The following is a 26,132-nucleotide window of genomic DNA, read 5'->3' as shown; positions in this document are numbered from 1 at the left end:
CCCTCTCTGAACTTTCAAAGCACTTTGGGAAGTGACAGGTATGTCCCTTTCTGTCTTGTATTATAAATTCCTGTGTGTGTCTCATTTCTTTTGGTGGGGGTGGGGAGGAGCTAAGAGCCATTTGGGGACAAAGATAGGGTCTTAATTTATTTTCAGTTTTCCAGTAAGTTTAGCAGAGACCTTTGACCCTGGTGCATACTTAAATTTATTGGTTGAGTATATAACAGAAAGAATGTTGATACACTATTTTTCAAAGAAGTCACAGAAACTCATTTCTTAAGAATGTTTCAGCATAAGACACAACCCCTTAAGTACTTAGAATCCAGACAGTTTCTATGGGTGTTTATGTTTCTAAAAATCCCATTTCATTTATAAAGAGAAAAGTTATAAAATTAGGTATGTGCATTATTATCTTAATATTTTACAATTTCCTCAAAATAAAAATAAAGACAATGAAACTTAACCTAACATCAAAGACTTTAAAAAGTGTTACTTTTTCCAAGTCAGTAACTTATTTCATAAAAAAATAGAAAACTAGAATACATTTATTATAGAGATCCAAATTTTCTTTAGTCATTCATTTCACATCTTAAGTTAATGTGATTATTTTTTCTCTGTTCTGCTGGCTTAAGCAGCATATGCCCTCGCCCTTGAACGGATCAGCATATCCTCCAAATGTTCTGTGGAACTGTTCCTTCCTTTTGACATTCTTGTACGATTCTTGTTACTTTATGTTCTAATCAATCCACGCTGGCCAAAACTGCAATTACAATTAATCAATGTTTATATCGACAGAAACAGAGCAATAATGAGAAACTGCTGATCAGTAATAAACATGTTTAGGCCACATTTTATAAATAGCTCGCAATAAGGAAGGGCTAGGTCTTATTGACTAACTAATAAATGACTTACAATCTATTTTCGAGCCTCAACCAGGCAAGAGTATCTCAAAACAAACAGTAGAGTGGTCATATTTGTAGTGAGAAAAACAAAACTTTAAATTATTATTGAGTTTGAATGGAATAAAGATACAAGTAGGGTACAGGGAACAGTCATAAGGACGAGTCAAGGTTTATGCCTTTTACTCAGATATATAGCCTTAAAATTGTTCATATTTATCCAACTTACTTAAATCTAAATCTGGTCTAACTTTAAATTTCTTTCTAGCCATCAGGCCTCATTTACTTTTAAGATACTCGCTCTTTTTTATTTTTAACTAGTTAACTATTACTTATTCCTCCTACTTATTTGTTCTTAAAAACACACAAGTTTTAAGTCTTTGGAATGCATAATACATTATTTTAAGCTTTTCCCATGTATTGAATCCAATGTAAGTATTAAATTCCACCCATATGTGTCTCAGTTTACCTACTGCATTTGCTAATTAAACTGTGCATTTAGTCTATTGTAATATTTTTGCCCAATTCTCTACCCCTTTGTGGGAATTTTAATATTCTTAGCAAGGCAGAAAGCTGCTTTAGGACAAGAACTGGGTCTTCAACTTCATTTGTATTCATGTAGCTCTCAGAAATATACAAGCACAAAGCAATACTCAAAATTACTTATTGAGTGACAGGCTTTATAGATAGGATTATAAATCAAGGCTTACAGGGACTAAATAGGTAATGTAAATATGTAAACTTAATGGATATATGATGTGAGAAGGAAACTGAACTTTAAAATTGGAAAGACTTTGCAAATAAATGGGACAAGTGATTACATGGGAAAACATAGGTCCTCCTGTCTCCATATAGTAGTTACTGTTCAGCTCTAATTCTACTCCTGGAAGAAAACCTAGGCCCAGTACTATCAAATATTCAATTTTTTTCTGGAGAACATATTGTCAAAATTCTATTAGAATTTCTGATTTTTAAACAATTAATTCTATTTCAACCTATCCTAAAAAGCAAATAAGCAAATAGTTTATTTGCAGACTGCCTCTTTCTTTATCCAACCAGTTAAGAATCTCAGCTTTATGGGAAATTAATCTTAATATATTGGTAATATTGGTGAGTTTAAGTTCTAGAAGTTTGTATGTCTATATAGTTGATAGTTCAGTGGAAAACTGTAGCAATTTCCTAGATGAAATCAGATGAGTTTTGTGTGTTTCCAATTTTCATGCTTAAAGGTAAAATTTTTGAGTTAAAAATCATAATTTGATGGGGAGTACCTGACTGGCTCAGTTGGTAAAGCATGAGACTCTTGATCTTGGGGTTGTGAATTTGAGCCCCATGTATGGTGTAGAATTTACCTAAAGTTAAAAAAATTGATGACCATTTTTGATAGGATTTATTACTGAATATCTCTTCAACCAAAAGAAGTCTCTTCTGAATTAAAATAGTATACTATATTGCTTTCAAAGACTTAAAATACACAACCAAACTAAAAGGAAATATTTCTTAATATAAATCTGCAGAAAATATTTTGCATTAAATTCTCCAGGAAACTTGGGAATTACAAAGTTATTCTTGCAATGTTCCTCAGCTATCCCACATGCAGGCTTTTAGCACTTTTTTCTAGCCACAGCTGAGTGGAGGAAGTGCTGTAGAATGTGACGGAGACCTTAAAGCTCTAAGTGTTTGTAAAAATGTGAAAATAGTGAGAGAAAGAGGACTTTGGTCCCTGCTTTCCATTATTTTTCCACCAACTGATTAAACAAACAACAACAAAACAACAACAAAAAATTATCACACTTAACAGAATAGAAAAAAATGAAGCAAAATTAACCTACCATTAAGTTCTTTACTCTTATATAACCTGCTGGAGCTATTTAAACTTCCCTTAAGGATCCTTAGACACTTCCTTCTCGTTGAGTATTATTTGCTTAGAAAATATGTTTTTAAAAAATGATAGTTAAAAGCAGCCTAAATGCATAAGCTTATACTGTATCAAAAGGAACCCATTTGAAAGAATTAGGTGGCAAAAAGCATATCTTTCTCTTAATAAATGATACCTTTACTATGATATATGCTGTCTGGTGATGCACTGTATTTATTTTAAATGAAATTCTTTGATGCAATATTGCTTTGATTTATTGGGTGGTTTTTTGATTTAGTAGGAGACAGTTTTAAATCAGATGGTGAGGCTGATTTACTAGAGAAGGTATTTGATTTGATAGATGATGTATCTTCTTCGGTATTCAATAAGTAATGATTCAATAGTGAATGTCTGATTTGGTAAGTGAACTATTAGATTTGATTTTGATCTATTTTCTCAGTAAGAGATACATTTATTTTAATAGTTGGTGTATCTATTTTAATGTAAAATGTGTCAAATTTATGACTCCATGTTTTTTTCTTCACTTGTGATTTATGAATTTTACTAGTAATATATATGTTTCAATTAAAGGTAATATGGAACATTCATTACTACCACAATTAAAGTACTCCAAACCTATATGAAAGTTTTTCCCTTTTTCTCTGAGAAAATGTTTACAGTTATTAAGGTGAAAATATAAATTTCAGTTCAAGGAAACATAAGCATATCTAGGCAGAAATAAGGTGTGTGTGTGTGTGTGTGTGTGTGTCTTTGAAATCAAAGTTAAATTATATTACAAATTTAGGTAGCAAATGTCAAATCTTCTCTTTTCTCCTTTGCTCCACAAAAGTAGCTACTCAAGTTACTGTTATGTTTCCATCTTCTTTAATAAAAAGCTTGCTGATGTTTCTCTTTTTATTTAGAAATACTGATTAGTCTAGCTACTGCTTTTGTTTGGATTTACTTTCAGGTTTTCTTAGCATCATGGTTTACTTGTCTGAACTTCACAGGTTGATAAATGAATTACTACAAACTTCAGACAAAAATTCTACTTGACATGTTTTTGAACCAACATTTGTAGTATCTGCTTAAAATATAACTCAGGGGATCCAAGATTAGAAAAGCTATACACCATCACCATAGAAGCTGGAATACAAAATGTAACTAAGATTTGAGAGAAGCAAAAAGTCTGACATATGTCATCTTACTGCAGGTTCCTTTAAGTTTATCCTTATAATCTAATCCTAAAGTAGGAGTCTAGCTGCAGTTGGTAGCATCAAAGGAATTAGTCTTTTGCTTTTTTAATTTTTTAAAGATAACCCATGGATTTATTTTAGGGAAATTCCAGGGAATGCATTCTCTATCTGGGCAGTATCACCCCCAAGAGTTTGAAAACTGGTTCTTGGTAGTGGTAGAAGATGGAATCTTATTCTTTCTTGTTCTTTTTATGTATAAAGAATGGATGTACATACAGCACATAAACAGATACACAGTATATCTGTGATGTTAATATTTCATTTGGAGAAGTGACAACTAGGTTTTGCCAAGAAAATCTCCTTTAGAGGGGCAGTGATGAAGAAAAGGTTGAGGAACATGGTTGTAGGTGATTAATAAATATGTTTTGTTTTTAATATTTCATGATTCACTCTATGTTCAAATACTAGATTATGGCACCTAACCTGGCCAAGACATGAGACTGTCAAGTAGACTGTTGGTATTAATGATATAAAAAGCTCTTACAGCCTCCATATTTCTTTATGGAATGTCTATGCCAATGGAAGGTGAGCTGAAACCTAATAGGAATCTACAGGGAAGTCATGTGCTTCCTTTTAGTCACTTAGGCAGCTTAAGCCTACAGCAGGAGGAATGAGCTATTGAAGGCTCGTTGAATGGCAAAGGAGGACATCATCCATATCCTAATATGTGTTTATGGTTTTAGTGATGCATCTGCATGAAGCCTTTTCATCAGTGCTTAGAGAAATTAGTTTCATTTTTTAAGAAGCAATCTGTATTTTCTTTTCAAAATAAGAAACTCCCTAAGAGGAGAACCTGGGTGGCTCAGGGGTTGAGCATCTGCCTTTGACTCAGGTCGTGATCCTGGGGTCCTGGGATAGAATCCCACATCAGGCTCCCCACAGAGAGCCTGCTTCTCCCTCTGCCTATGTCTCTGCCAGTCTCTCTATGTCTCTCATGAATAAATAAATAAAAATTTCAAAAAAGATTTAAAAAAGAAACTTCTTAAGAAAAATTAATATAATTTCAATAAATTAATATAATACATGTTAGTCCCATAGGAAACAAGTTATATTTTTAGAAGGCACTTTTTAGTGACACTTAAGCCACTTCTCTCCCCCATAATTCATTGTGTGGACCATTCCTCCAAATTCCTCTTAACAAGCATCCCATCCATATCTTTCCCCTACCTTCCTCCTAGACCAACCCTTTTCTTCACCCACTTAGCTGTACGCTAATGTTAGTATATTTGTTGTGTGCGGTCGCTTGTTTTCTTTCATTCTGATCTTCTACCCATTATGCTCATCCCACAGGCATGATGAAGGCCCCCAGAGGTGTAGAAAAAAAATGAGAATCTGCCTCAGGAAGCCAGAGTAGAAAAGGTGGTGGACATTGATACTTCCAAAATTTTGTCAATGTTATATGAACATACCGATACCTCATGAAATACAGAAAAAGCAATCAACATGCACTGCTATTCTAAACACTTTTCAATATTCTTTAGACATCTCCTAATCCTTGCCTCAAAGCCTCTGTTTAGGCCTGACAGTCCTTAGATAAGCCATCCATCAAACTCATCCCTATACAAATTACACCTCTCCTTAAAAGATCTCAAGTTGCATCTCCACCAGAAAACCTTCAGTGATTGGCTTTTTAATTTCTTGCTTTGTGGAAACTCCTTTGACTTATATAGACTCTAATACAATTAGATTTTCAAATAGACTTCTAGATTTCTTTTATGTGTATTTTTCTCCTCATCTTATATAGCGTGGATATTTTTCAGGAAAATCTTGTGTTCTAAAGATGTACATAATTTCACAAATGAAGATGTAAGATGAAAAAAATATATATATTAGGAGGTTCTAAAGCAAGATGCATTGCAGCTGTCTCCCTGCTGTTCTCACTGTATTCTTAACCATTCTCAGAAATAAAATAGAGAGATAATGAAAGAAAACGGTGAGAAAAAAATGTTTGAAAAAGGCATGTTTGAAGAGCAAAAGAGGTAAGATAATTTAAACAAGTAAAGCTGAAACTCAGTCTAAGTTACATATAGGCTTGCTATGGTTTTGACATCCTTCTTGTCCTTACTTTTTAATAGCATGACAATTTATCCAGTTTCAGTAGTAATATTAAAATGTTGTACTCCTGAAATGCAGCCACAAATGTAGCCTAGAAGTAGAAGGAATTTTGTATTGTCAGATAGTACATGGATCATTAACCATTTTCAGGAAGAAAGGGTCCAGAAGTGGATTTTGACATAAGTGAAGTTGAGAACATGATTCATGAGCTTGTTCTAAAGACTTTCTCTGGGTTATTTAAAGTAAGCAGATGGAATAGGTATTACCAGTTCATTTTTTAAACAAAGTCATATTTCTTGAAGGGGCAGAAACAGGAAAGGGGGACACAGAGTAAAACACCAGTTTTATGTAACAGTAAGTTATCAAGACATGGGTCAATTTAAAATAATTTTAAAGAAAAATAAAAAATAAAAAAAAATAAATAAATAAAATAATTTTAAAGAAAACGGTTAGGAGCTGAATCGTGCTCTTTTAGAATTCATATATTGAGGCTCTGACACTTAGTACCTCAAAATGTGACCATATATGGAGATAGGGCCTTTAAAGAGATAATTACGTTAAAATGAGGTCATGAGAATGGGCTCCAATTTAATATGAGTAGTGCTGTTATAAGGAAGGGATTAAATCATAGGAAGACATCAGGTGCTCAGAGGCAGGACTGTGCAAAGAGGAAACAAGAGAAGCTATCTGCAAACAAGGGAGAGAGTTCTCTGAGGAAACCAACCCTGTCAGCACCTATGTCTGTTGTTTAAGCCACCCCGTCTATGGGGTTTTTGGTTTGTTTGCTTTTGTTTTTGTGACAGCCGTAGCAGACTATTATAATATTCTAGAAAAAAATTATATTGAAAACCTGTTCTAAATACTAAATATTCAACTTCTAAATATAATTATGCTAGTACCAAATTATTTTGTCTTATTTAAGGGATGCAATGGTCTGAGTGTTTGTGTTACCTTAAAATTCATATTTTGGAATTCTAACTGCCATCGTGATGATGTGAAGAGGTGAGGTCTTCGTGAGGTGATTATGTCAGGGGGTGGAGTCCTCATAATATGATGAGTGCCCTTATAAAAGGAACCCCAGAGAAATCCCTCCCCTTTGTCCAGTGAGGGCACAGCAAAAAGATGATGTCTATGAACAGGAGGTGGGGCCTCACCAGATACAGAATCTACTGGCACTTTGGACTTCCCAGAACAGTGAGAAATAAATTTCTGGGTTTATAAGCCACTTAGAGTATTGTATTTTGTTATTATAGTAGCCCAAATAGACTAAGACAAGTGGCAAAACAAATTTTTTATAGCAAAAAGTGAGTTCTATATGGGTCTTTAATTTTTCAGATATTTACCTTGAAATCAATTTAAAATATATAAATTAAATACTTTCCTACATGTGTCTACATCCTTACTATAGTAGGAATGATTGAAATGCAATGAAGCAATGAGTTTAGAAAATATTATATGTATGTAGATATAAAATTTTGACTTTGCTTAATAAAAAATAGTGACGTGGAAGTAGAGCCCTGGATTAGGAGTAGAAGAAATAGACTCAGCATTATTTTGAGAAAATTTGCTTGTTTTCCTGGACCTTTTCCTTCAAAAGTGAATCAAACAACTATATAAACGTAGCTCTAATATTCTAAAATAGAATATGCAAGAAAGTACATTTTTTTCATTTTATATTTACAAAAATTCTTAACTTGTTTTGAAGACATGACTTACATTTAATGTAATTATACAATAATAATAGCTAACATTTATTATTCACTTCATATGTCCCATGAATAACCAAGTAGATAATATTATTGTTCCCATTTTATATATGAGATAATTGAGGCAAAGAGAAATTAGATAACTTGCCCAAGATATCATTTTGTAAGCTATAATTGAATCATAAACAAGGGGGCTCCAGAGTCCAAACTATTAACTTTATGCTTTATTGAATAAGATTAAAGGTAAACATAGTCTTAGCTATTATTTTTAGAAATCAATTGAAATGATTCATTTGTACACAGTCTAGATAGACGGTGGGTCAAAATTACCCATCAGAACCTTAGAAATAGCACATTGTGAAAGCTTGCACAGCTTCAACAAGCACATACTGGAGATTCCCTCTGTAAATTATACTTAGGAGAAATAGTATATTTAGTATTCTTTGCCTTTTCAAGTAGTCTTCCCTTTCCTATCTAATTCTATTCTTATAGTCATTAGCTGAAAAGTAGAATTTTCCATCCCTTCTTCACTTCATACATATTAGATTCCAGGTTTCAAATTGTTTCTACTTTATGCTAATTCCATTGGTTTCTGTTTTTCTTATCACAAAATTTGAAATGGTTTGCTGACTGCTTTCCTTAAGGTTCATAGTCAGTCTTGTTATGTTCATGAGATTCCTATCATATAGCAATTTTTCCCTCCCTGTTTCTGTTTACTCAGTCAGCCCATATTATATATTACTTCCTTCCTTTTATAACAATATAATTAGAAATTCCTTTTGCAATTTAAATTGATAATGTTGATAATCCTCTCCCTCGGCTTCATTTATGGATCTTGTTTCCTGGGTAGCCCCAGTGGCTCAGTGTTTTAGTGCCTGCCTTTGGCCCAGGGCATGATCCTGGGGATCCAGGATCGAGTCCCACATCAGGCTCCCTGAATGGAGCCTGCTTTTCCCTCTGCCTGTGTCTCTTATGAATAAATAAATAAAATCTTAAAAAAAAAAAAAAGGATCTTGTTTCCTGTTGTTACTCACATTCACTGTGTTATGAAATTCCTGTCTACTGGATTTTGATCTGTGAAATCTACCCTCATGCTGTTTAAGGAATATCAAATAAATATTTGCTTAGTGAATTATTCTGTATTCTGAAAGTATGATTTGGATATATATTTTTCTAGAATAGCATAATTGCTTATTTGTTTATTTGATTATTAGCACATCATTTTTTCATATTTCATACATTTTCATTTCTTAAAAATGGCATCCTCTTAACCTAAATGTGCTGAATTTTTGGGACTGTCATTAATATGGTTTTTGTTGATCAGTTTTGTTATTTTGTTTTTTGTTTAGAGAGAGAGAGTGCACTCGAGCAAGGGGAGGGAGAGAATCTTAAGCTGGCTCCACACCCAGTGAGGAGCCTGACAGAGGGCTCAGTCTCATGCCCCTGAGATTATGACTTGAGCCAAAATCAAGAGCTGGATGCTTAACTAACTGCCACCCAGGTGCCCCGTTGATCACTTTTTTATTTGCAATTTTTTTTTCCTCTAACCAGTCTGTAGACATGGGAGCTCCTCGAGATCTAGTGAATGGCTTCTAAATTTATATCTCCAGCCAACATCCCTCCTCTGAGACTAGTTACTTCTATCTTGCACCGATTCATCTATGTTCTTGGGTGTCCTAATAATACTTCAAACTCAGCATCTCTGAGGCCAAATTTAAAATCTTCAATTTAAGATAATATCCTCTTGTCTCTTGATGTTACATACCTCAGGAAATGGGACTAACACTCATCTGATTGAACAACTCTGTAATATAAGAGTAATCTTTGAATTCTCTCTAAACATCTCTTGAATTCACTGTCCCCTCTATACCCCACACTCTACATGCTGTAGTCCCACCTAAACTACCACAGTCATCTCCTTACTGATTTCCCTCCATTTACTTGGCCCATGCCACCATGTCTCAGAGATTTTTTTTACTCTGATGCTAGAGCAAACTTAATAACTTAAATGTGACCTATTTATACATCTGTCAAAATTTTTCAGTAGTTCCCGCTGAATCAAGAATAAAGACCAGGATCCTCCATGTAAGCTCTAATCTTTGCTTATGCTAGAAGAAAACCTTTTTAGCTTCATGTCACACTTTGTGTCCTTCACATTCTGTTCTTCAGTATTCCTGGCCTTTAATTTTTTTTTTTTTTTAACCTGGCTTTGATAATGCTGCTGGTTTAGGTCCAGGGACCACACTGGGTAACAAAGTCCTACATTAAAATACGGCTGAAAGTGCTCACTTTGGCAGCACATATACTAATATTGAAACGATACAGAGAAGATTAGCATGGCCCCTGCGCAAGGATGACACACAAATTCATGAAGCGCTCCATATTAAAAAAAAAAAATATGGCTGAAAGAAGTTGATGCTCAGACGGCTAAATAATTGTCACGGTATGGTAATAATTAAGTAGCACCTATTATGTGCCAGGCCCTTCTTTAAGCATTTTGTTTGTTTATTTTTAATTTAGGTTTATAATTTTCCTTCAAATGAATCACTTCCCCTCAAGATTATAATCTGTCTCACATGAGTGACCTCTTTGGTGTTGCACCCTATAGAGCCACTCTGTTGTATAGTTTGCAATTATTCATGCAAAAAAAATTGCAATCCCCAAATTGAAATTTATGTAAATATTTCTGGAAGAAATAAATTTGGTGCTGAACTATGCTTTTGATAATAACATTATTCTCCTTTATTATAAAAGTAAAAATATGCATTATATATTATTCATAAAAATATAAAGTGGAATATGTCTATTTCCTACTAGTCTAGTACCCATATATTACTCTGTTTACTTTGGAATTAATAAAATTTCTCTTTTTACCTTTTGACCTCCTCTATTTGCAATATTTTGATTATTATTCATGACATATATATAAAAAATTGGCCAATGTCTTCAAGAAACTTACAGATAAATAGAAAATTTACATTAATGTTGAGGTTGTTTCCTGCCCTCTGAAAGCCAGAAAATTAGTATAAAAACTACTCATTAATTCTCATAAATTTAGTTTCTATTATTTGAAGGCAGATGTCTTCTTAATGAACAGTGTTACTAACATACTTAGAAGCATGTAGATTCAAATATTACTTTGCAATGATTTGTTCTGTATCTATCTGCCTTCTGAAGTAAAATAGTTTTTACAACTGACCTGGTAGTGACAATTATGATGAAAAAGCCATTTCACATAAGCTACTAAAACCAAAACCCAAATCAAAACAACCCATGCAACAAGGGCTCTCTAAACATCTCTTGAATTCACTGTCCCCTCCACAACACTCACCCACTTCCTTGACTCAATCATTCAACAAATATTTTTTTGAAGCAGGCCTATCTGCTAGTTATAAATGTTCTAGAAGTTTGGGCTACTATGTCTGTCAGCAAACAAAAGAAACAAAAATGTCTGCCTTCATGGAGCTTATGTTCTACCAAGGGGAGACAGACAATGAAAAACATGATACGTACACTATGTCACAAGGTGAGGAAGGCTATGGAAAAGAAAAAAAATATTTTAAAAGAAGAGAAAATATAAAGTCTATTAATTTAAAAAGTAGAGCAGAATGGTAAAGAAAAGAGAAAGTATGGGAAATCTAGCAGTTTGCCACTTTAAGTGGGTGATCAAGGTAGGCCTCAGCAAAAATGATGATTTTTGAGTAAAAACATAAAGGAAGTAGAGAAGGCAGGTATATGGCTACCTTGGGGAAGAAAACTGCAGACAGAGGGAATAGCCAGTGCAAAGACCCTCGGGAGGGAAGAAGTCCAGATGTTAGAGAAGAGGAAAGGGAGGGGCAGGGATAACATTAGGGCTTTCCAGGCCATTGTGAGAATGTGGACTTTGAATCAGAGGGGAATGGGAGAGCCATTGTTGAGTGCTAAGTGAAGGGGTGATAAGATCTTTCTTACATTTTAAACTCTGTTTTTTTTCTGTGGAAAAACTCTGATGGCCACAAGGAGAGCAACAGGGAAGCTAAAGAGGAGATAAACTCAGTAATCCTGGTGAGAAATGATGATAATGACTATGATCAGGGTGCTAACAGGCTGACCATGAAGGTAATGGAAAGTGCTCAGATTCTAAAGACAGAGAGACAGACAGACACAGAGACACGCACACTCATGTATATTACTTTTTTTCTTCTATGTTTAGAAAAATTAAGGTGTAAAGAAAGGTTAGACTACAATAAATATTTATTATACAGTACCTGGATCTAGCAGTGTTCAATCTTTTATCATGTTTATCTTGGGAAGTATTTGGAAGTGGCAGATACTCTGTTATTCATCTTGCCATACTTCAGCATGAGAAAATTAAGAATTCTGTAATATCACTTAATATCCAATTTAGATGGATATTTTCAAATTTTGTGAATTATTCTAACCCCAATATCCCTTACAACATGTGTGTGTTTATGTGTGTGTGCATGTGTTCGATTCCAGGACAGGACTTAATCCAGGTTCATGCATTGTATTTGAGCATTAAATCTCTTTTAAATTAGCATAATTGTTTATCATTACATTTCCTTTAAAAAATCAGAATATTTGTCTTATAGAAAGTTAGCCACATTAGACTTGCCTGATTGTTAATCATGGTATTGTTTAACTTTTGCTGTATTTCCTTTAAATTGGAAGTTAGACCTTTAATGTGTTGATTAGATTCTGATTAATTATCATTGACAAGGAGACTTCATCAGTACAGCTGTGAAGTTGAAATATAACATATTAGGAAGCACATAATTCTGTGCTATCCAATTATTAGATATGTTAGAATGATGTACAGTCAGAGGTTGCTTGAAATAATCCTTTTTTCTGTTACTATTTTATCAAATTGATGTGTGATTAGATTATTTTGTGTCTATTATTTTGAATTTGAAGGTTGTTTATTTTATTTTTGAATGTACAAAACATTTTCATGGTTCAAAAGTTAAAACTGTATTAATAAACATACTTGGGGAAGTCTTGCTTCCACCCTTAGCCACTCTACTTTGTAATCTTCCACTTTCATAGAGAAGCATTTGACAAAATTTGTAAATGGCCAGAGAATAAATAAGTTAGGTGTGACAGGCCATATACAAATCAGTGGGTGTGGCTGTATTATAGCTGTCAACCTTAAAAATGAAATATCCAGGGGATCTCTGGGTGGCTCAGCGGTTTAGTACCTGCCTTCGGCCTGGGGTGTGATCTTGGAGTCCCAGGATGGAGTTGCACGTCGGGGACCCTGCATGGAGCCTGCTTCTCCCTCTGCCTGTATCTCTGCCTCATTCTCTCTCTCTCTCACACACACACACACACACACACACACACACACACTCTGTGTCTCTCATGAATAAATAAATAAATAAAATCTATTTTAAAAATGAAATATCCAGTTATTTTCTAGCAAAATGAGTTTATTCAGGAATAGTAGAGGAGTCGCAAGTTGGCATGTGTAAGCTGTGGTGAACCATATGTAAGTCCAGAGAGACAAAGGGAAAAAATATAGAACGTCACATAGCTGCAAAAAGCTGTAGCTCTCTTTTATAGAGAAGACTTAGGAGTTCTAAATAACCAAAGACCTGAAAGACAAAACATAGAATCTTTGTTTCTTAGGTGAATTACATTAAAGAAACTTTGTTTATAATTTCCTGTTAAGAACAAACCAATAATGTAAGAAAACTTTGTCCTTCTAACAGAGAGAAAACCAAACTCTAATTTTGCAGTGTACTTTTGATATCCAAAAATCATTCCAAGTAAATTCATATTAATCTTACCTTGACTACATATGAAATTCCTTTCCCAAGGTTCCTTTTCCATAAACCTTTTATGTCCATTTGAATTTGTCCCTTATTCTCCTCCCCTTTCCAAAGTAACCAGCTTTACTTTAGGAGAAATTCATTTTCCTCAATAAAATGCATTTCCATTCTTCATACCTTCTTTTACCAAAAACACACTCCAGATTCCTTGGCTATTTTTCATATGCAGTGATTTTTTTTGTCTTTACTATTTTTAGTAGCTTTGTTTTTACATGTACTAATTAGATTATTAACCCTTAGAGTCTTTAATCCCCAGGAGATACTAAGAAATAAACAATTTTGGACTGGCAAATTCATAAAAACATAATTTCTAGAAGAATATTTCCCTCTTACAGTAAAAATTGTTATTGTGGAATAAAAACTATTTGTTAATAGATATAAATATTTTTACTCTCTATAAAGAAAAATGTATGGGCAGCCCAGGTGGCTCAGCGGTTTAGTGCCGCCTTCAGCCCAGGGTGTGATCCTGGAGACCGAGGATCAAGTCCCACATCGGGTTCCCTGAATGGAGCCTGCTGCCTGTGTCTCTACCTCTTTCTCTCTCTCTCTGTGTCTCTCATGAATAAATAAATAAAATCTTAAAACAAAAAGAAAAATGTAAAAACCTAAATATAAATAAACTTATGTTTAGTAGTCAATATCTCACCATATTACCTTATTTGGAAATGATCTAGATATTTAGTGAACATCTATTATGTATTTTAACTAAGCATGAACTTTGATCTCATTTGCATTTATTTAAATTATTTGTTTTTAACAATTATACTTGGATTATACATGAAATAGCTAACAATTTTAAGTTATTTCTTATGTTGATACATTTAGTAACAGAGATAGCATGAGCTTTTATGATTAGTATTACATTTAATAATGATAACTCCAAAGAAATGTTATTTATTAAACTAGTAAACTTAACTAGCATTTATCAAATATTATTTCAGATTATATGAATTTGAAAACATTTGGGCTGGTTTCTTCTTTTTTTTTTAAAGATTTTATTTATTTATTCATGAGAGACACAGAGAGAGAAAGAGAGAGAGAGAGAGGCAGAGATACAGGCAGAGGGAAAAGCAGGCTCCATTCAGGGAACCGGACATGGGACTTGATCCTGGGTCTCCAGGATCACATCCTGGGCTGAAGGCAGTGCTAAACTGCTGAGCCACCTGGGCTGCCCTTTTTGGGATGGTTTCTATTATATTTCTGGAGATTTTTGGAATATTTAATTTATGTGCATGTTTAATTTTCCATGTGAGCCAATGAAATAGGATCTTTTATAAAATAACTTTGGCAATATTATCTGGAGGTGGGAAATATGTATCTATGACACATATACATAGATAAACATAAGGAGAAACCTTAGAGTTTTATTCTAAAATTCATGTCATCAATCTGGAACAAAATTTTGAGGGTACTTGAATCTAAATTGTGTTTCTAGGAGATAAATTAAGTAAGGTTATCTTCTCAAATGACCAATGCCTTTTGGTAAGGATTTTTATTTGTATACAGTAAAGATCCTTTTAAGGCTGTTTTTTTTATTGATTTGTTTGTTTGTTTTTGGAGTCATTTCGGAAGGTTCTTGTCCCAATCAAAAAGAATGCATTCCATTGTCCCCAACAGGTTTAGGATCTTTTTTTTTTAAAGGATGTCCCTTAAGAGGGATTTATCTAAAAAGTTCCCCAGGTTGGCTATCAGAAGACTGAAGTAAGGAAGTGGAGGGTGCAGAGGAGGTGGAGATGCCACAGAAGAGAAAGTGGAAGAAAAGTGGAGAGCAGGGCCATTGCAAGATAGCCATTGCAAGCCTGAAGACAAAGGAGGAGGAGGAGAACAAGATGGCTTCTGAGACAAAGAGGAGTGAAGAGAGGGGAAGAAGACTTAGAAGACTTTGTGTCTTTCTTCAATCATGTATTTGCCTTAGTTAATTTAGAAATGATATATTTAAAGAGGCAATTTTAGAGACCTGAGTATGTTTGGAATCCCCTAGGCACCGTATAAAATATGCATCCCATTCAGTCTGTTTAATTTCAGAGTCACTATCTTCTAATTTAGTCAAGGAAGGGAGGTTGAAAGTTCCCAAAATGGTCATTGAATTTCTAAGGTAATTTTGGTTAAATCTGTCTATTTAGTTAAAAGTGCACAGAAGGAGGGACCCAAGTTTTTAAATATAAAACTGGCTGCCTTCCCAGGAGAAGGATCCTCCTGGGAGAATTTAGCAGTATGGGATCCCAGTTCCCAACCAGAGGTTCAGAAAAACAAAGGAGTATTCAACAGACAGGGCAAAGCCTTTAAACAAATAAATCCTGGAGAAAGTTGGAGAGCTCCACCAAAGGGAAGGAGCTTGAATCTGAGAGACTTGCTGAAGAGAAAAGACAAGAAAACTCCTGCAAGCACAGAGTGCAAAAGATTCTTTCTGGAACTTGTTAGTTCCTCTAACTGTCCTTTGAATCCTACTTTTGATCATCATGTAATGTCATCGTTAAAAACAAAATAGTCATTTTACTAGCAAAACCAGTTTATTTGGGAATAGCAGAAGAATTGCAAGTTGGCACATGCAAACTTATGGTGAACCATAGGCAAGTCTGCAGAAGCAAAGGGAAGGTCACTTTTATGAAGTTTTAGGAGGAAATTGGGAAGGGCTGTTTTGAACAAAAGTGTACTGGAGAAGAACGAGAGTTTAAAGTTGTGGCAGTTTCTCAGTGGCGGCAAGCAGCGGTTAGCACATTGTTGCAGGGGCACAGAGGGATCGTCCTTCTTTTTCTTAAAAGCAGGAGATGAAATTCTTTTGTGAAAAATGTCCTCTCTTGTCAATATAACTCCTTCATTTTTCCTGATGGTTATGTAGAACACAATGAGAGGTATGTGCATGAGAGCTCCATCTTCAGGGATTCCTGACTCTATTTTAGATGAGGTTTCCTTTATTTATTTTCACACAGTAAAACTTAATTTACAAAAACATGCAGCAGGTTGCATTTGGCCTGTGGGCCACAGTTTGCTGGTTCTGCTATAGATATCCATTTTTTAAAATTAGCTTCTGTCTTATTCTTCTTGTGTTTCTTTTTGCATCTTATTTTTCTTCCTTAAAAATAGCTTAGTACATACACTGTTCTTTGCTTTGTTAATTTTACTTAAATCACACATATGCAGAAACACAAACAGGCACAATATCCATGCATGATATCTTCCTTTTTCTGTTTTGTAACTGTATAGTATTTCATTGTGTGGATGTGCTATAATTTATCCAACAAATCTCTTATTGATGGGTATTTGGATTGTTTTCTATCTTTTGTAACTGAGTAATAACTGGCTTGTGAGATAAATGAGATACATCTCCTCAGAATAGAGATATATCATCTCTAGAAGTAGAATTATTGGACCATAAAGGAAACATACAATTCTGCTTAATATTGTGAAATTCTGCTTTATATAGACCATACCATTTTGCACTCCCAGTGTCAAACACATGAACATGCCAGTTTTCCATAGCCTTGCCAACAGACTGTGCTGTCAAGTTTTTGACTGTTTGCCAACATGATATATGAGAAATAGTATTTCATTGTAGTTTTAATTTTTATTTAACTTATAATGAGTGAAATTGAGCATCTCTTCCTACATTGAAGGGCCATTAGCTGTTGTATTTCTGTGAACTATTGTCTTTGCTCTCTTTTTTATTGGGTTTCATGATTTAGTTTCAAATTAGAGCCACTGGGCTTCATAACAAACTGGGTATGGTATGTGAAAAAAATAGATTCAGCTCTGAGGTCTTTGTAAAGATAAAACTGGGTTGGGGAAGGGTAGACTTTGAGCAGGGTAAGGTGATCAGGCCAAGGGAACTGATATTTCAGTTTTGGTCATTGTTGAGGTGATGCTGTTCATTAGATCCAACTAGAAAAACAGAGGCATTTGCAAATATGAGTTTAGATATGGTAGAGAGGCCTGTGCTAGAGGTGGAAGACTAGGAATCATTTAGATTGAGATGCTAGTGAATGCCTTCAGATTGATGAGGTCACAATGCCACTGTGGAAAATAGAAGAGAACCAAGGATTAAATCTTGGGTCTTTGATATTAAGAGTTAGAAGAAGAGGAAGAGGAAGCTTCAGTGAAGAATCAATGATATAGACAAAAACCAGCAGAAAGTAGTGCCCTGAAGCCAAATCAAGAACCTGTATCAAGGGATCCCTGGGTGGCAGAGCAGTTTGGCGCCTGCCTTTGGCCCAGGGCGCAATCCTGGAGACCCGGGATCGAATCCCACGTCAGGCTCCCGGTGCATGGAGCCTGCTTCTCCCTCTGCGTATGTCTCTGCCTCTCTTCTCTCTCCCTGTGTGACTATCATAAATAAATAAAAATTAAAAAAAAAAGAACCTGTATCAAAGAGAAATGAATGACTAAGACTGATAATAGGCCAAGAATATGAGAATGGATAATTTAGCATCGATAAGTTGGAACTGCTCCCCAGACTCACTCAAGAACTTCAATTTGGAACTCTCTACCCCCATTCTACAATTTTGTCTGGCCACCTTTAAAATTTATTTGCATGAAAAAAATAAAATAATAAAATAAATAAAACAAATAAAATTTTTTGCACAGTGAAGCCTTCTCTAGATTCCCAGACAAGCACATGACCATCATTTGCTTTCTCTGCCCCCAGAATTCTGCTACATAGAATTTACTGGTCTCTTTTAAAGCAGGATCTTTCTTTTAGTATTATAATAGAAGCTTCCTGAGGGCAGGAGCCATGAATCCCTTTGTTTTTGTTTTTGTTTTTTTTTTGCAACTGAATTACAAGCTGCAATTATAGTTAGAAAGTACTCAACAGGGCACCTGGGTGGCTCAGTGGTTGAGCTTGAGCATCTGCCTTCAGCTCAGGGCATGATCCTGGAGTTCCAGGCTCAGTCCCACATCATCGGGCTCCCTACAGGGAGCCTGCCTCTCCCCCTGCCTGTGTCTCTGCCTCTCTCTGTGTGTCTCTCATGAATAAATAAATAAAATCTTAAAAAAAAAAAAGAAAATACTCAACAAATACTTGTTGAATAAGTGCCATTATATCTTTGTGTCCTTTCCTATACCATCAGCACACTTGTAAATTACTCAAGTGCGCTCTCTTATCTTTTTTCATTTAGGAATTTTAAGGCCTATTTTCCATAAGTAAAAAATGATGTATACCAGATATTTGAATGATGGTGATATGATGACATTTTGGAATCAGTTGTCAATGGGAATATTGATAGCTACACATCATAGATGGAAAATGATGATTTAAAATTTTAAAGAAAAAAAGGCATTAGGAAATAAGTAAATCTTCTCTGCACAGTTCATTTTGAGCATAAGAAAAGTCCTTTTAAACCTCTCTGAGGAAAAAAAATAATTGCACCATACTCTAAAAGAACTATTAATGAAAGGTAAAACACTTAGACTTTGAAAATCAGACCTGTTGATTGACTTAAGCATTGCCCTTTTTGTGAATAGGATACAGATGGCACCATGATCATTCAAGTAATAAAATATGGCCATGTAAGTGGTTGCAATACATCAATTTTTAACTTAAAAATCACATAATCTGAAAATAACCACCTGTGACTCTTCATAGCATCATGTTTGAAGAAGTGCTAGGGAAGATACAGAGGACTATATGAAAGCAGGAGATATAAGATAGGAAAATTCCATGAGGCTTCAGAGGAAGGATACATTAATACTGAGTGTGGTGGGAAAGAGTTTTTATTCTAGAACCTGATTTTAAAGATGGACAGGACTGGCTTCAGCAATAAGTGACCTGCACCATTACGAGGGCCCCTCACTTAGAAGGGCCCCATGCTTGGTTTCATCCTTTGCTTTGGCCTTGAGATTCTCCATAATACTTGAACAAGGAGACTTGCATTTTCATTTTGCAATGGGCCTCACAAATTATGTGCTAGTCTCGAAGACATATCATCGTGGGAAAGATCACTACAGGAAACTTAAGAAAATAACACAAGCATAAGATTATTCAGGGTCTGTGAGTTCAATTTTATTAGAGTGAAAGGTTCAAAGAGAAGTAAGAGTGCTAAAAAAAAAAAAAAGAAGTGAGAGTGCTTTTCAAAAGAAGAGGAATTGTGTTAGGCATGAACTTGAACAGCACAGGACAACTCATTTCTCTTCACTCTCATTTGTCACCTGTCCTTCCAGGTGCTAACTCATTAGTTCTAAAAAAAATCCTGAATTTATGAAGCTGCAATTTATAACATCTCCATATATCTATCTATATGTATTTTAATTACTGGGTTCTGATTTGCACAGCTTGATCAGTGCTGCAATGCTATGTCTTAAGGACTCATGATTCATTTCATCATGAGTTAGTTATGCAAATGAAATAGAAAACAGAGAAAGAGAAAGGGAGAAGGGAAAACAGGAACAAAGCCCCAGTAACCTGTATTGATTGCTTGCTATAGCTCTCTTTTATCATATCCTACCCTGACAGCCTTGTGACTTCCTGACTCTCCAAGGCAATATCTTTGATGTCTTCAACCAAACTTCTAAGCGTTCATTAGTAATAGTGGATAGTCAGATTTACCATTTTGTGGCTTATAACCACAGTTAACACACGTTTGAATTTATCTTGCATATAAATGTGGGACGGTTAAGAAATGAGTGAATAGAGCGTACTATTATTCTTACATGGAGTATGACAGATATTGTTGATTTTAATAAGAATTGACCAGTGTGGTTATGATAGAATCATTGTTCAGTTGTAGCTCATTTTACAATGTAAATAATTTCAAGTAGTTTGCATTAATTTCAGATAAATATTCTCAGTAATTGTAGCACAGTACATTATACATTCAATCATTCACACAATTGTCATGAAACAAACGTAACCAGTTTCTTGTTAAAAGATAATCCTGTATTGTGCACCTCTGATGTTTATAGCAGCATTATCAACAGTAGCCAAAGTACAGAAAGAGCCCAAATATTCATTGACTGATGAATAGATAAAGAGATGGGATACATATATATATTAGAATATTACTTACAGAAAATAATTAAATCTTGTTATTTGCAATGATGTGCATGGAACTAGAGTATTATGCTAAGTGAAACAGGTCAGTCAGAGAAAGAAAAAAATACCATTTGATTTCGTTCATATGTGGAATTTAAGAAACAAAGCCAATGAACATGGGGGGAGAAAAAGAAAGAGGCAAACTATAAAACAGACTCAACTACAGAGAACAAAATGAGGGTTGCTGGCTAGGTGGTAGGCAGGGGATAGGCTAAGTGGATGATGGGTATTAAAGAGGGCACTTGTTATAAGCTCTGAGTGTTGTATATAAGTGATGAATTACCAAATTCTGCACTATAAACTAATATTACACTGTATGTCGACCAGCTGGAATTTAAATATAAACTTGAAAAAACAAACAAACAAAAAAGGATGTGAAAAAAAAATCATGAACGATCCACTGCTCTTTTAAAAAAGGAGCAAAAGCAGTTCTATGAAGATAATAGTCTTTTAAGCAGATTGTTACTGGAACAACATGCAAAAAATAAAATAAAATCACATGCTAACCTTATGCCTTTCATAATGATTAACTCAAAAAGGACAATACGCGTAAATGTAAAACACAAAACTACAAAACTCCTGAAAGATAAAATAAAGAAAATCTAGATGATATCAATTGACAATGAGTTATTGGATATACCACTAAAGCACAATCCAATGAAGAAAAGATTGATAAATTGGACTTCATTAAAATTTAAAACTACTTGGGACTCCTGGGTGGCTCAGCAGTTGAGTGCCTGCCTTCCACCCAGGGCATGATCCTGGAGTCCTGGGATTGAGTCCCGCATCAGGCTTTCTGCATGGAGCCTGCTTCTCTCTCTGCCTATGTCTCTGCCTCTCTGTGTGTCTCTCATGAGTAAATTAATAAAATCTTTTAAAAAAATTAAAACTGATTTGTGAAAGACACTGTTAAGGAAAAGACAAACCACAAACTGGGAGAAAATATTTCCAAAACACATATCTAATATAGGACATGTATTTGAAATATGTAAGGAATTCTTAAAACTCAACAATAAGAAAACAAAACAAACCAACTAAAAAGTGGGCAGAAGATCTCAATAAATACCTCCTGAAATATGGAAATGGAAAACAAGCATATGAAAGGATGATCAACATCATATATCATTAGGGAATTGTAATTGTAAATTGTAAATTAATTGTAAATTAAACAGTAAAATACTACTGCACACATATTAGAATGGCTAAAATCCAGAACACTGACAATACCAAATGCTGGCAAGGATGTGGAACAGCAGAAACACTCAGTCATTGCTGATAGGAATGCAGAATGCTACAGCCACTTTGGAAGACAGTTTGGCAGTTTTTTATAATACTAAAAATAGCCTCACCATATGATAAAGTAGTCATGCCCGTAGATATTTACCCATAGGAGTAGAAACTTATGTCCATGTAAAAACTTATATATAAATGTTTATAACAGCTTTATTCATAATTTCCCCAAATGAAGAGCCACCAAGATGTCCTTCAGTAAGTGAATAAACTTAATAAATGTGGGTGTGTATTGTGTGATGCTTCCATACAATGGAATGATATTCCATGATAAAAAGAAATAAGCTACAGTTTCTTGATAAAGCCACAAAAAGACATGGAGCAGCCTTCAATACATATTATTAATGACGGGAGCCAGTTTGAGAGTAGTACGTACTGTTAATGATACCAACTATATGATATTCTGAAAAAAGACAAAACTATGGAGAGAAAAAAAATATCATTGGTCGCCAAGGTTCAGGCAGGAGAGGGCAGAGTTGCGGGGGTGGGGAATGAATAGGCAGACCAAAGGGAATTTTCAGTGCAATAAACCTATTCTGTATGATAATGTAATTGTGGATATGTGATATTTTGTATTTGGCAAAACCCATAAAATGGATGACACCAAAAATGAACCCTAATGTAAACTATGGACTTTAGTTAACAGTAATATATTATTATTAGTTCATTAATTGTTAGAAATGTGCCACACTAATGGCAGGGTGTTAATAATAAGGGAAAGTAATCAGGGGGTTGAGGAGAGGGGGTATATGGGAACTCTTTGTACTTCCTACTCAATTTTTCTAAAAACCTAAAACTTCTCTAAAAAAGAAGGATCTGTTCATTACAGAAACAATTATGGTAGTCTTCTAAGAAAGGATATTTCTTCATATTAATTATTTAGACTAAACATCATGAATTTTAGTAGACATAATATTACATTAAATTAAAAATACATATACTTTTAAGAATTGAAAATATGTTAAGAAGAAAGGTGTACCTCGGATATTATGGTCAAAAATGGAGTCTTGACCCTCCCCTGATAGCTTATTAACCTTTTACATTAGCTTAGTTCAGTTATTCCCTTAGCTTTACTTTCTAGATTCATAAAAAATAAGTAGTGATGCAGAGAGTTTTCCCAGGCTTCAGAACAGGCTTCATGGAGAATTTTTCCAGTTGAGAAATTTGCCTTTCAGGCTCAGAAAAAAATGAAGAGGTGAAAATGGTGCCTCTGAGAAGGATGTATAAATGCACACAAAACCTTTATCAACATAGAAAAGGAGATGATCATTTAGAGTTTGGAACATTCAAAGCCTTTATGCCAGCTATTTTCTTCTTAAAGGTAGATCTACAGAAAACTACGTCATTACTAGAAGGTTTCTTGGAGGATATTGGCTTAATCAGACCAGAGAGAATCCCACAAATGGAAAGTCAAGAGAGAGTGTCTGTCCTAACTCCTCTGTCTCATGCTGTGATTGGCCTTTTCATGGAACTCAGGGCCCTTTCACAGAGTGAGGCTCTCCTTTACTGTAATGGCCATGTCCATGTTTGCTCAGCAGTCTTCTTTTCCCCACATTTCCATAGATCTCCAAACCTCTTTTTAAGAATATGTTATTTCTCAGGTTGGTGACTATATCTTCAATCAGAAAGGAGAGTGAGCCCCTTCTTTCTTCCTTCCTTCCTTCCTTCCTTCCTTCCTTCCTTCCTTCCTTCCTTCCTTCCTTCAGATTTCATCAGAGAGCAAGAGCTGGAGGGGGAGCAAAGGGATAGGGAGAAGTAGACACCCCACTGAGCAGGGAGCCCCATGTAGGGCTTGAACTCAGGACTCCAGGATCATGACCTAAGCTGAAGGCAGACGCTTAACTGACTGAGCCACTCAGACAATTCTCTTAGAATTTCTCTAAGGGAACTTCTGTGTGGCTAGGCTCTTATAGACTCTATGCTGATAGAGTTGTGTTTTAAGTACATGTTCTTCTATTTGGCTAGTTGGGTTCAAATTTGGCTCCACTTCTCTACCACTTGCCTCTCCTATCTGTTTGAACTTACGCAATTTGCTTAACTGTCCAAGCCTTAGTTTACTTACCATTAATTGATGATAGTAATAGAGTAATAGTGACTATTTCATTAAAAAATGAGTGATATTATGCAAATAGAACATACAGTTCAATTTCTGACATCAGTTAAACAATAGGTATTATCTGTTTTGATTACTATAGGACACGTTTATTTCCGAATTTTTGGTCATGTGTTACCTTTGTCTTCAAGTAATGAATCAAATATATGATTATACTCCTTGGAGGAAAAGGTGTTTTGGCCATTGTTCCTTCTATTTCTGGAGTCAGCACTTAGACTTGGGGTGCCAGGACTCTCCCTAGATGCTCCTCTGGTTAGAGTAAAATATGTTGATTCACATACTACCAAATATGAATCAAATAATACACCAAAGTGCCCCTGGCCACAGTAAGTAAATGCATCACTTTGGCACCATACTTCAGAAATAAAATGGGCAAGATGAGCCAATCCTAAAGAACTTGGATAAGAAAGGATGTGTATGTAGGAGGATGAAAGTGGTGGACCAGCATCTGAAGCTTTCGATCTAGCCATGCCTGAGTGTTGGGCTTTTCACTTAGATGAACCAACATTGTTTCTTTTCTTAATCTAATTTGGGTTGGACTGCCTGTTACTTGCAAACTAAAGCTTCTTAATTGATAGGGTTTACGGCACCTGGCTTTTTAAAAACTCATGAGAGAATACATAACAACACTTAGTAAACTGGTAAAAATGGAATGAAATATATAATAATGCAATACTTTATGCATTTTTGTGCTACCACCATTTTAAAGTAAAGTCCTTACTACCAGAATATTGTAAATCAAACAAGAAGGAAGAGATGTAATATTACTGTCTCTCACAAAGCAACTGCAGGCCTACTGCTTCTCCTCCTTGTCAGGAGAACAGAGAGCTGAAAGCCAAGCTGAGGAATCTCTTGTGTAGCCACTTCCAACTCAGCTGTAAGCAGTCCTCTGAATGTGGGGAAAAGTGAAGAGGCTAAACCACGTGGCAGCAAAGTTCCTGTCACTGAGAGCATTGTAGCTCTGCCTCCGGGTACCTTGATCAACTTATGGATTTCAGATCCCTTGAGAAAGCAAGTAGATGGGCCCTATATACTGGGCAGGGAATGAATTCTACTCTTGAGCAAGAGTTCCATTGACTATGTAAAATTATTTCTTACATTGTTTTTCCCATGAGATCTGATTTCAAATCCTTTTGGAAAGAGACAGTATGTGTATATTTCAATTAATAAGCCTCAACCAAAACTTCTTTGGTATAATAACTCACCAGAATTATTTTGTAGTTTGACTAAATGTATATGGAGATTTTAAATAATCATTAATAACAATAGAAAATGTTTATTTTAAATATATAACAAAGTTGTGGAAAAATATATATGATATTTCTGGGTATGTTCTAGTTTCTTAACAATCAATTTAATTTTTTTCTGTCGTTAAATGTAAAACTTATAAAAATTTGGAATGCTCTTTTTTCTATGGTATTATCTTTATTTGTCTATAAAGAAGAAATGTTCAGAGAGGCCATTGTGAATCTGAGTATTAGAATTCCACATCTCATTTTTATTCTCCAGTATCAATGCTCTATTTATAATTTTTGAATCAGGACAATGGTTTTAACCCAACAGCCTGTATTTAAAGGACTTCTTGAAATATATAATATATATATATATATAACATATATTCATATATAATACCTATATATGTGTATGTATGTATAATGTTATATGTATATATGCATATAATCTATGTATGTTTAATAAATATATTTAACAAATATAAGTGTATATACAGGTATATACATCTTTTCATTTCTATCAATAATCTTATGGATATGTGTGTGTGTGTGTGTGTGTGTGTATTTATATCTCAGTCCCAGTTTAATAACAAGTAACTATTTGTCCAGTTTTACTCTTATTAAATATTTCCACTTAAAAAATACTGTTTGAATTTAAAATGTATCCTGAAACATTAGCATACTCAATCAAAAAAAAAGCCTTAAAGGTTGGTCAGACCAGGAGTCCATAAATGAGTATATAATGGTAAAAGGTTTTCCCAGAAGCTGTTTAGGTAGAATAAGCATATAGGGCTGACAGAAGAATGTTCAAGTGAAAGACCTCTCTCTCTCTCTTTTTTTCTCATCCTTTTCATTCCTCCTTCTT

At 34.7% G+C, this 26,132-nt stretch overlaps 1 protein-coding gene and 1 non-coding gene across 2 annotated transcripts in view; both read left to right on the top strand.

Moving 5' to 3' along the window:
* The window catches only part of TENM2 (teneurin transmembrane protein 2), a 3,534,961-nt gene that overhangs the window by 82,491 nt on the left and 3,426,338 nt on the right, over window positions 1–26,132 (top strand). The window lies entirely within an intron of this gene.
* On the top strand, window positions 10,056–10,162 carry LOC112928945 (U6 spliceosomal RNA). The gene has a single exon (XR_003236821.1). It is a non-coding gene; the product is annotated as a U6 spliceosomal RNA (small nuclear RNA).

The sequence above is a fragment of the Vulpes vulpes genome, chromosome 4 (genome assembly GCF_048418805.1).
Source record: "Vulpes vulpes isolate BD-2025 chromosome 4, VulVul3, whole genome shotgun sequence".
In the NCBI taxonomy this organism is placed as follows: Eukaryota; Metazoa; Chordata; class Mammalia; order Carnivora; family Canidae; genus Vulpes; species Vulpes vulpes.
This window is presented reverse-complemented; position numbering and strand designations above follow the sequence as displayed.